The sequence below is a fragment of the Balaenoptera musculus genome, chromosome 3 (genome assembly GCF_009873245.2).
Source record: "Balaenoptera musculus isolate JJ_BM4_2016_0621 chromosome 3, mBalMus1.pri.v3, whole genome shotgun sequence".
Classification (NCBI taxonomy): Eukaryota; Metazoa; Chordata; class Mammalia; order Artiodactyla; family Balaenopteridae; genus Balaenoptera; species Balaenoptera musculus.
This window is the reverse complement of record NC_045787.1, coordinates 129,501,563-129,511,397: the sequence shown is the minus strand read 5'-3', so window position 1 is coordinate 129,511,397 and position 9,835 is coordinate 129,501,563.

Sequence of the window (9,835 nt, the reverse complement as noted above, 5' to 3'; positions counted from 1 at the left end):
CTGAGCGGCCACGCGGGCCTTTCCGGACGCGAAGGAGTTAATAAAAGGTGTTTTATGGGCGCGAGGAAACGGCGGTGGAGGTATGAGCTTCTCTCTACTCTGACCCCCTACTTTTTTCTTTATTCCCTCTCGCCACTCGCCGCCAGATCAAACAGGCCCGCTATTTAACTAGGGCAACACCTCACGGTAATGAGCAGTCCCAGCACACCCCTCCCCCGGCCTCAGTACCCGGCCCGAGGCCCCAAGGCCTCTCCCGGAGGAGCAGAAAAGAAAAATCGAGTTTTCCTTTTTTCATTTTCTTTCCAAGAGCTGGGAAGCTCCTTAGAAATCCGGAGAAACAGACTCAGGGAGCAAGCCGACTGAGGTGCCCCAGCACGGAGGGGACCTTTCCTGGATTTGAACCCAGGACTCCAGTTTAGTTTACAGACCATTCTCTGGCTAAACAGAGAGCACGCTGCCCGCGACTATTTTTAGCACCATGAAGTATCCCAGGCACGGGAAGAATGCGCACCCGGGTCTTGCTTTCTTGTAGCCCCGGCCAGTGAAAGGAGAGAGGGGTACCGAGGGGTACCGCCCGCGGCAGCCAGAGCCAAGTTTGGCATATAAGCAGGCCTCCTCCGAAAACCCCATCCGGCCGGGTGCAAACCCTCTTGGAGAAGACAGCGGAGGAATCTAACATTCGGTCCCAGCCATGTCTGGTCCTGATCTCAGACCTAGCACCCAGAAGCTGAGACAGGGGGCCAATGCCCTTTGAGGGGGTCACCGGGATATCTTCCCAGTTTCCCAAAGACTTACTCCACCAACTAGAACGCCGGTGCCACATTTCCAGCCCTCACTCCCAGACTGCAAAAGCCGAGCCCCCAGCACAGAACAGAGTTGCTCCCGGTTTCACAAACCAGTTTTCGCCAAGGGCTCCAGATTCGGGGTCCAGATCTTCTCCCCGCACCAGGCTCTAACTCCTTTCATCCATCATTAGCTCTCCCTCCATGGAATAGCTTTAGAGCCTGCCTTTTACTTTCTTATTCTCTCCCAGGTTTCAACGCGGTTTGTCCGAAACCCACCTCCACCTGGCTGTGGTAGATGGTATCATTATTCATTTGAATTAAGGACATAACATTTTTTTTTAATCTGGGGGGTGGGGGAATGGAATGATCACTAACTTCAAAGCAAATTCCGGGAATTTGTCGTAAGGAAATACTAACTGATGTTACGAAGCTTTAACTAAAGGACTCGTCTACTAAAGAGTAAAAAGTATAAAAGGACCTCCAAAGTGTTATAATTACAGAACTGGTTAAATAAATCCATCAGTGGGTTACTACTCAGCCCCTAGAAAAAATGTGGTAATTGATATGGAGAGTGTTCCTGATACAAGTGAGGGAAAACAAAACTCTCTCAGCTTACTAAAGCAGGCAGTGACCTGCTTCATGTAAAAATAAATACATAAATATCATTCATGGAGAAAAAGTGGAAGAATATACATCAAAACATTTACACCTCTACCTCTGAGTTGTGGGAATAACGATAATTTTGACTTTTCCTCCTACTTAGCCATATATATATATATATATATATATATATATATATATATATATATATATATATATACTACAATCAATAAGTATTACTTTTGCAATAAAAACTTAAGCTGAAATTTCCTTCTAATTTCTCCTGTGGCAGTGTAGTTTCAGTACACTGTTTATTCAACATGCATTAATTGAGTGCCCACCTTGTGCTCGGCACTGTGGGTATAAATAATGAATAAGAAATAATCCTAATAATTACTATCAATTAACATACAATAGTAAATATTTGTCTTGAAGGGTTTATTATTCCTTCCACACAGTAAATGTAGTCTTTTTCTCACATTTAAAACCTATAATACATGAAATAATAACAACAGTTATATTTTATTAAGGAAATTATTTAAGCCCTTAGCATGTATTATTTCATTCAAGCCTCACAAGGATTGTACGAGGTTAAACTCAGGCAGCTGAGGCTCAGAGAGGTGAAGAACTTTGTTCAAGGTCATACATAGGAGGTAAAAGGCAGGCTGGGCTTGGATGAAAGGGCAGTTCTGGCTGCCTCCAGAGACTTGGCTTTTCCCCACATCTTGGAGCACCTCCAAGTTGTGTGTGTGTGTGTGTGTGTGTGTGTGTGTGTGTGTGTGTGTGTGTGTTTACAAATACAGCCTCTCTTAGTCTGATCTTGTTTGGTCCCTAAAGTAAGTAGAGAAAGAAAGAAGGGGGTTTGTGAAGGGATCTGGGATTCTAACTCCAGCGTTCCCCTGGAACCCTCTTCCTCTGTCCTGGATCGGAGTGGATCCCATCTATAAAATGAGGAAGGGGTGGGCTCCTTGACCTCTAGGTTCTTTCCTAACTGTAAAACTGATTCTAGGAATATACTTTCTGCTGGTGAAAAACTCAGCACTTTATTCTTTGCACCAGCCTGTGATGTTTGTATAGTGCATTCACCTTTCCTTGGTACTTTCACTTCTTTGAGCACATTTTTCTCCTTATAAACTAGAAGGGAGAAGGGCAGGAATTATGCTCCCCATGGATGGAAGGAGAAGACCCAGAGAGGGAAATGACCAGCTCAGGGTCACACAGCAGTCAAAGACTGAGTTGTCACTAGCTGGCAGTCAGCAGACTCCAGGCCCAGGGCTCTACTGGAAATGGCTCTGGATCCTTCTCTTCAGGCAACCAGCAGTGAAGCTTGTGGTCTTACTAAATCTTCATAAAAGAAACGAAACTAAGAAATCAGCCAGTCTCATTTTTAAATGAAAAGTGACTGCTAAGAAAAAATATGCAGGCTCTAAAGTATCTGAAACCAGCCTCCTGATTTAAATCTAATTTGTTTGAAAAAAAATTTTTTTTCAGCCAAGAGAGTTTTTACAGCTGAGCTCTCCCAAACCCATAAAAAACAAGATTTATATGGGACTTCCCTGGTGGCGCAGTGGTTGGGAATCCGCCTGGCAATGCAAGGGACATGGGTTCAATTCCTGGTCTGGGAAGATCCCACATGCTGCGGAGCAACTAAGCCCATGCGCCACAACTACTGAGCCTGTGCTCTAGAGCCCGTGAGCCACAACTACTGAGCCTGCGTGCCACAACTACTGAGCCCACGCACCTAGAGCCCGTGCTCCGCAACAAGAGAAGCCACTGCAATGAGAAGTCCACGCACTGCAACAAAGAGTAGCCCCCGCTCGCCTCAACTAGAGAAAGCCCGTGCACAGCAATGAAGACCCAACGCGGACATAAATAAATAAATAAATTTATATTTGAAAAAAAAAGGTTTATATGGGAAAATGTGAAAGACTCTTAATAATACACAGCGTCTAATGTAAGCAGACATAGACACTATATAAAAACTCCTACAAATGTTATTAAAACAAACAGAAACGCACATTTATCCCCACAGAATGGACAACGGAAGGCATCGGACTTTTGAGGAGTTCCAGAAGTCTACGTTCCCTGAATTGTTCAAAGCGTCCCATCACACTGGGACCTCAAAAATCCTTACCTATCATCCAAACATTTCCCTCATTTTACAGAAGGGGAAACTGCAGCCCACCGAGGGGAGGGACTTGCCCAAGGTCAGACGGGGAGTTGTACTCTTCTTTCCCTCTTGTCTACTTAACCCCTCTCCTTGCAGTGCAGGGCATAGAACCTGACAGTGGCCAGGAGACCCTGCACAAGTTACTGAACAATTCTGAGCCTCAGTTTCCTCATTTACAAAATGGCTGAGATCATTGCCCCAACTTCCTGGGGCCTGTGAGGGTCGAATGAGATAAGGCATGCAGAGCACTTAACATGGTGTCCAAGGCAGAGCTATTTTTATTATTTTATTTAATCCTTGCAATAGCCTTGTGAGGCACTGAGGATTTATTTTGGTTTGCTTGTTTGTTTGTTTTGGAAAGATCAGCACAGAGGTTGCAGTGACCTGCCCACAGGCACATAGCCAGTGAGTGGATCCCTGGTTCAAAGCTCTTATATCCCACATCATTAAGACAAACCCAGGGGCAGGCAGGCTGAGGCAGCTGAGTTTCTGAAACCGTCCAAGGCAGCACTAAGTAGCATAGTGCTCTTAATATACGAATATAGTAGTATATTTCTCTTAATGCAAGCCACCAATGGGAGCCATGTATGTAATTATGATTTTTCTAGTAGCCACATTAAAAGAATAAAGGGAAACAGGTGAATTTATTATTAAATTTAATATATCGCATATTAAATTTAATATATATTTAATATTAAACTTATTATTAAATTTTTATATATTTATTTAACTCAATATGCCTAAAATATAATCTCAACATGTAGTCAAAATAAAAATTATTATTGAGGTATTTTACATTTTTTTTCATACTGAGTGAAATTGGGGTGTGTTTTATACATCTTAAAGCACATCTCAGCTTGGACCATATTTTAAGCATGCAAAAGCCAGCACATATGGCTGGTGGCTGCCATTTGGACAGTGCAGGTCTAACGGATCATGTAGCAGGAATATTAAATATGGAGCTTTAGTTAATCATATCAATAAGTAGCTACCATTTACTGAGCACTTCCTGTGTACCCAACAGCAGTGCTCAACCTATATGGACACACCTACTCATCCCAACAACCACAGAGGGTACGTGTGTAATTTATTCATGGTCACATGACTAATACGTGGCAGGCAGACCCAGACCTGGCTGTCTCCCAAACCTGCAGTTTTAGCCACTGAGTCCCATGATTTCCAGGGACATCAGCAGGGCTGTAGGTGGGGCAGTGAGATGTGGAGTGTCCTCTGGAGTGTCCCGCCCAGTGGTGGAACCTTGGGTTCCAGATCCAAGTCTCCCATGAGTCAGGTGACCTCAGACCAATTATCCTCTTGGGCCCCAGTTTTCTAACCTCTAAGATGGGCTAACAATACCTTTCCTCACCCCACTGAACTCTTGTCGGGCAAAAAGGGGAAAATCTCTTTTGACGGTGTTTTGAAACAGAGAATATAGCATAAGAGACGGGGTGAATGTCAACAAGGAGGTTGGGACTGGCCCGCAGGCCTGTACTCACAGCGAGATGAGCTTGTTAGATGGGCTGTATGGCACTGGACAGGTTTCTTAACCTCTTGAGCGTTTTTCTGTAAAAAGGAAAGCAGAATAGCTTGCAGAGACATTGTGAAGATTCAATCATGATTAAATAATGAGTGGGAAGCTCATAGGCTGGCCCAGAGTAGGAAGTGGTAAACATGAGCTATTATCACTGCTGCTGTTGTAGCAGTTGGGGTTGGACTCCAGGGCCTGGTTAGGAAGCAACGGGGAATGGCAGGGAAGCTGAGCCAGCTCTGGCTCAGCGTAGTATTCTGGCAGTCCCAGGTGGGGTGTGGGAGGTGTTTGGGGGAGTGTGAGAACAGTTGTGTGGTGGAAAAAGCACTAGGCCCACCGGTCAAGAGAAGGGGGTTCAGCCTGCTCTGTGACTTTGGGCACTTCCTGGCTCCCACTGGACCTTGTTGTCATCTGTAAAATGAGGGGTTGGGACCAGAGATCTAAGTCCCTTTCTGCTTTGACTGTCCAGATTTTTCCAGTGGTATGAATCAAGGCATTCACCAAACACAGCAGCTTGTGACGGGGACAGAAAATAGCCCTGAGCCTTCCTTCCTAGGTGGCCTGGGGTTGGCACTGACTAAGGGGAGGGCGCCACCTGGTGGTCATTCTCCCTCCTCTGAGTTCAATGTAGAGAATCAGCCAAGATTCTCTCCCCTATGCAGTGACCCCAGAGTTCCAGGGCACACTTTTTCTAGCTTCCGTTGGCAGTTGACGGGAGCAGAGAGGGGACCCAGAAAGTTCACAGAGCCAGGAGTCCTGGGCATGAGGCTAACTCCCGAGGGACATTAGGGGTTTGCAATCCAAGATCCCCTAAAGGTGCCTTGGGGCAGGGGTCTGTGTTTCCCTACTATGTAAAGTCTAAAATGCATCATATATGTATGTATTTTTTTTCCTTTCTCTTTCTTTGGATAGGAGCTACTGAACAAAACATAATCTTCTCTTGGTAACTCAGAATCCTTCTGTCACTATTGCTTTGGGCTAATGGAATGCAGAGGGCTGTTTCCCCCTAAATACCCGAGACTGCTGAGATCCTGAGTTTTTCTAACTGCTTTTACTACTCTTCCATCTCCCCCACACTGCCAATATTCTACTTCCTTCTGTGGTAGAGGGTGCATGATGCAATGGAGGGGTCAGACTGACATGGGTTCAAATTCTGGCTCATTATAAGGCCCTAGGTAAGCTATTTTAACTTTTCTGAGCCTCAGTTACCCCATCTGAAAACTAGGGATGATAACAGCTTCTCTGCAGGTTTGTGTGAGGATTACAACCGTGCACATAAGTATTCTAGCCCAGTGTCCAGCACCTAGTAGGTGTTTAACAAATAAAAGCTACCATTGCTGCAGGTATGTCATCCTGACCACTTTTCATGTTCAGCTTTGGAAATATTCCTAGATAGAAACATGAATAGTATGCATTTAAAGATGACATTAGCAACCACAAAGAAAACATCCTTATCATTGAAAATGTCAGGGCCTCCTTGGACTGTTTAAACTGGCTCAGTCAAGTTCAACTTCACCTAGCTGAGCTAAACCCCAGTAAGGCTGAGGTCTCTCAGTCCTCATTCTTTGGGCGGCGCTGAGCTTCATCAGATGATTTCACTCCAGGCGGTTGCTTGTTGACATGGCTGGGTCTGACCCCTGCTCCTCGGACTGCACTGCTCCTTGGGGCTCGGCCACTCTTGCACATCCCCTGTCTCCTGAGCAGGTTGCTCAGAGGGGTCTGGCTGGGCACAGGTGTCCTCCCTCTGCTCACTTAGCCGAGTCCAACCTTGCTGGTGGCCATGCAGGAAGTCTCATTAGCTGCCCCAGCTTAATTAAGCTCATTACATTTGCTAAGCCTCACTGGCTTCTCCAAGACGGCAGAGCTCATTATGCTTGGCTCCTTCATCAGAACTCAGGGGCTCCAAGGCTTCCTCATGGACCCTAGGATTTCAGCAGTGGAAGGACTGCCTTCCATCCCTGTCTGGGTATGAACTCCACTGAAATTCCCAGCTCCTGGAGGGCAGAGTCCATTTCCAGATTCCCCCAGGTACCTGGCTCACGGCAGACACTCAAACATCTTCTTGACCACATTCTGTTGTTTGGTTTGGTTTTTAATGATAGCAGATTTGGTGACTCCAAAGTACAAACTCCTCACTCCGGCATGTGGGGCTTTCTGCTCTGGACTGGACTTCCCCTCACCCTTGTCTCCTGTCAAACCTTCCATTTCCCTCAAGGGCCTGCTTAGGAGCCTCTTCTTCCAGGAAGCTCCCTTGATTTTCAGAAAGCCCTTTCCTTCCTGACCATTTCCCCCTTACTCTGAATAATATGGATACAGACATATTATGGCTATACATGGAGTTAGTAGATAGATGTTTTGATATACCTACAGATACACCCATAGTCACAGATTCAGGAATGTGTGTGTATATACACATGTATGTATACATATACATATATACACACACACACATATATAGATATACACACATACAGCGTGTACAGTCGTCCCTCTGTATCCACAGGGGAATTGTTCCAGGATCCCTACAGATACCAAAATCCATGGATGCTCAGGTCCCTTATATAAAATGGCATGGTACAGTTGGCCCTTTGTATCCTCGATTTGGAACTTGTGGATATGGAGGGCCAAGGGTATACATACGATATATAAATATGCATATCCACACGCATACATATATTCATATAATATGCATATGTATATATACATATCTGGTATTTCTAAACTGATAGGAACATCCTTTTATGTCATTAAATATTTTACAATTTTGACATAAGTATAATACTTTTAAAACCAGTCACCTATTATTTGACATATTTGACAGTTCTTCACTGGTCTAAACAATGCTCCCATGAGATGCTAGCTTATCCAATCAGTAGGCAGCAGGACACAGTGGACTCTGGGGTCAGATAGACCTGTGTTTGACTCCTCCCCACCCACCACTCTCTGGTGACCTTGGAAAAGCCATTTCACCCTTCTAAACTTCTGTTTCCTTATCTATCAAATAGAGAGAATAATAGTACTTCTAGTAAAGTGCTTATTGTTGGACCTGTCACATAGTAAGTGCTCAGTGAAAAAACTGCACCAGTCTGGGAGGCAGAAGAGGAGGATTTGCTTTCCCCGCTGACCAGTGACTTTGTACATTCCTATTTTGTAGTGTGTGACAAAAACCCATGGAAGTAACAGGTGATAGCCCTTTATAACGGTTAAGTGCTTCCTTAACTTAAGACTATTATCGTTGTTGTTTTTACTTCGCTTACTGTTTTCTACAGGTTTTAGAAATATGTAACAAACTATGCAAGTGGAGAGTAAATGCTTTGAGAGTACTTTAAAAAAACTGCTTTGCTATTTTACAGTTTTGGTGAAAATGATTCATGCTCATTATAAACAATTTAGACAACACCAAGAAAGCACAAAGAAGAAAGTAACATTCCAAATCCCACCAACCAGGACGGACCATGGTTGGCATGTTGGTTGTGGCCTTCTTTTCCTTGCTACCCCTGTGGTGCCCAGGGCGAACCGGGGCAGGCTTCCGCTCTTTCATAAATGGTTGTTGACCTCAACCAGATTGACTCGTTAACAGAGGCATGCTCCAGTTCTGTCCCTCTCGGCCAACCTCTGACAGTTTCATTAACCCCATTAAATCATGCAGGTGCCTTTACACCTCCTGGGCTTGTTAATCTCTGTTCAGCTCTGGTAAATTAAAACCTGGCTGGAAAGTTGGATGTACCTTGTTAACCTCCATTAAACGTTATTAAACTTCTTAACTAGAGTCTTAGTGACTTCGAGGAATCCCTCATTGAAGTTTAGTGAATCCAGTTGATCAGGGCAAGGGGAACTGTTGCGGCTGCACTGCTTCAAAGTGCGGTGCTCCTGAGTTCTTTGATGGTGGAGTTGACAAGTGTCCCTAGGGTCGGATGACCGTTGGACTCGCTCCCAGGAGTGCCTCCAGCTCCCACTGTTACTTGGGCGGTTCCTCAACCTCTCCGAGCGTGCTTTTGCACCTCCATAAACCTGAGTTAATAACAGCTCCTGCTTGATATGATGATGGATCAATGTATGTAAAACTAGTGACAGGTTGTGTGGCACGCACACTGCCCTTGATGGCTGTTACTATATCGGGATGTGGAAGATCCCCACAAACTAAAAAACTGTTAAGTAAATGGAAGATTCAATTCCACACATTTGTTGTTTCCTCCTATATGCCAGGCACTGTGGTGGGAACTGTGGATTATTTTCATTCTGTTTTTTTTTTTTTCCAGATGGAAGATCATCTGTTCCAATGATCCATCTTAAAAGTGTCTTTGTGGCTGTGCATGTCACTGTATTTGCTCAGGCTCTGACCTTTCTGAGCTGCTTGAGGTTGAACGTAGCTCCTTTCCCTTCCTGGGCCTAAGGCAGTTGGACTCGGTGCCATCTAAACCTAGATGTGCAAATTCCCCAGGAGAATTTACCCTGGGCCGCCCTTGTGGAGATTCTCATTAAGTAGGTCTTACTGGGGATTTCTAACCAGTATTCCTGATCAGGTTGAAGCCGCTGGATTGGGAAACCTCTGGACCAGTTTAGTACTTCTCAACTGTAATGAGCTTAAGTCTTATTTGGGGAAATTTTAAAAATTCATATTCCTGGAATTCAGCCCCTGAGCTTTGCATACTGAGAATCCGGGATGGGGCCCAGGAATTGGCATTGTAACAGAGTTCATAGGGGATTCTGATGGGGGAGGGAGGTGGCAAGTGCTATCTTTCAAAGAGGCTG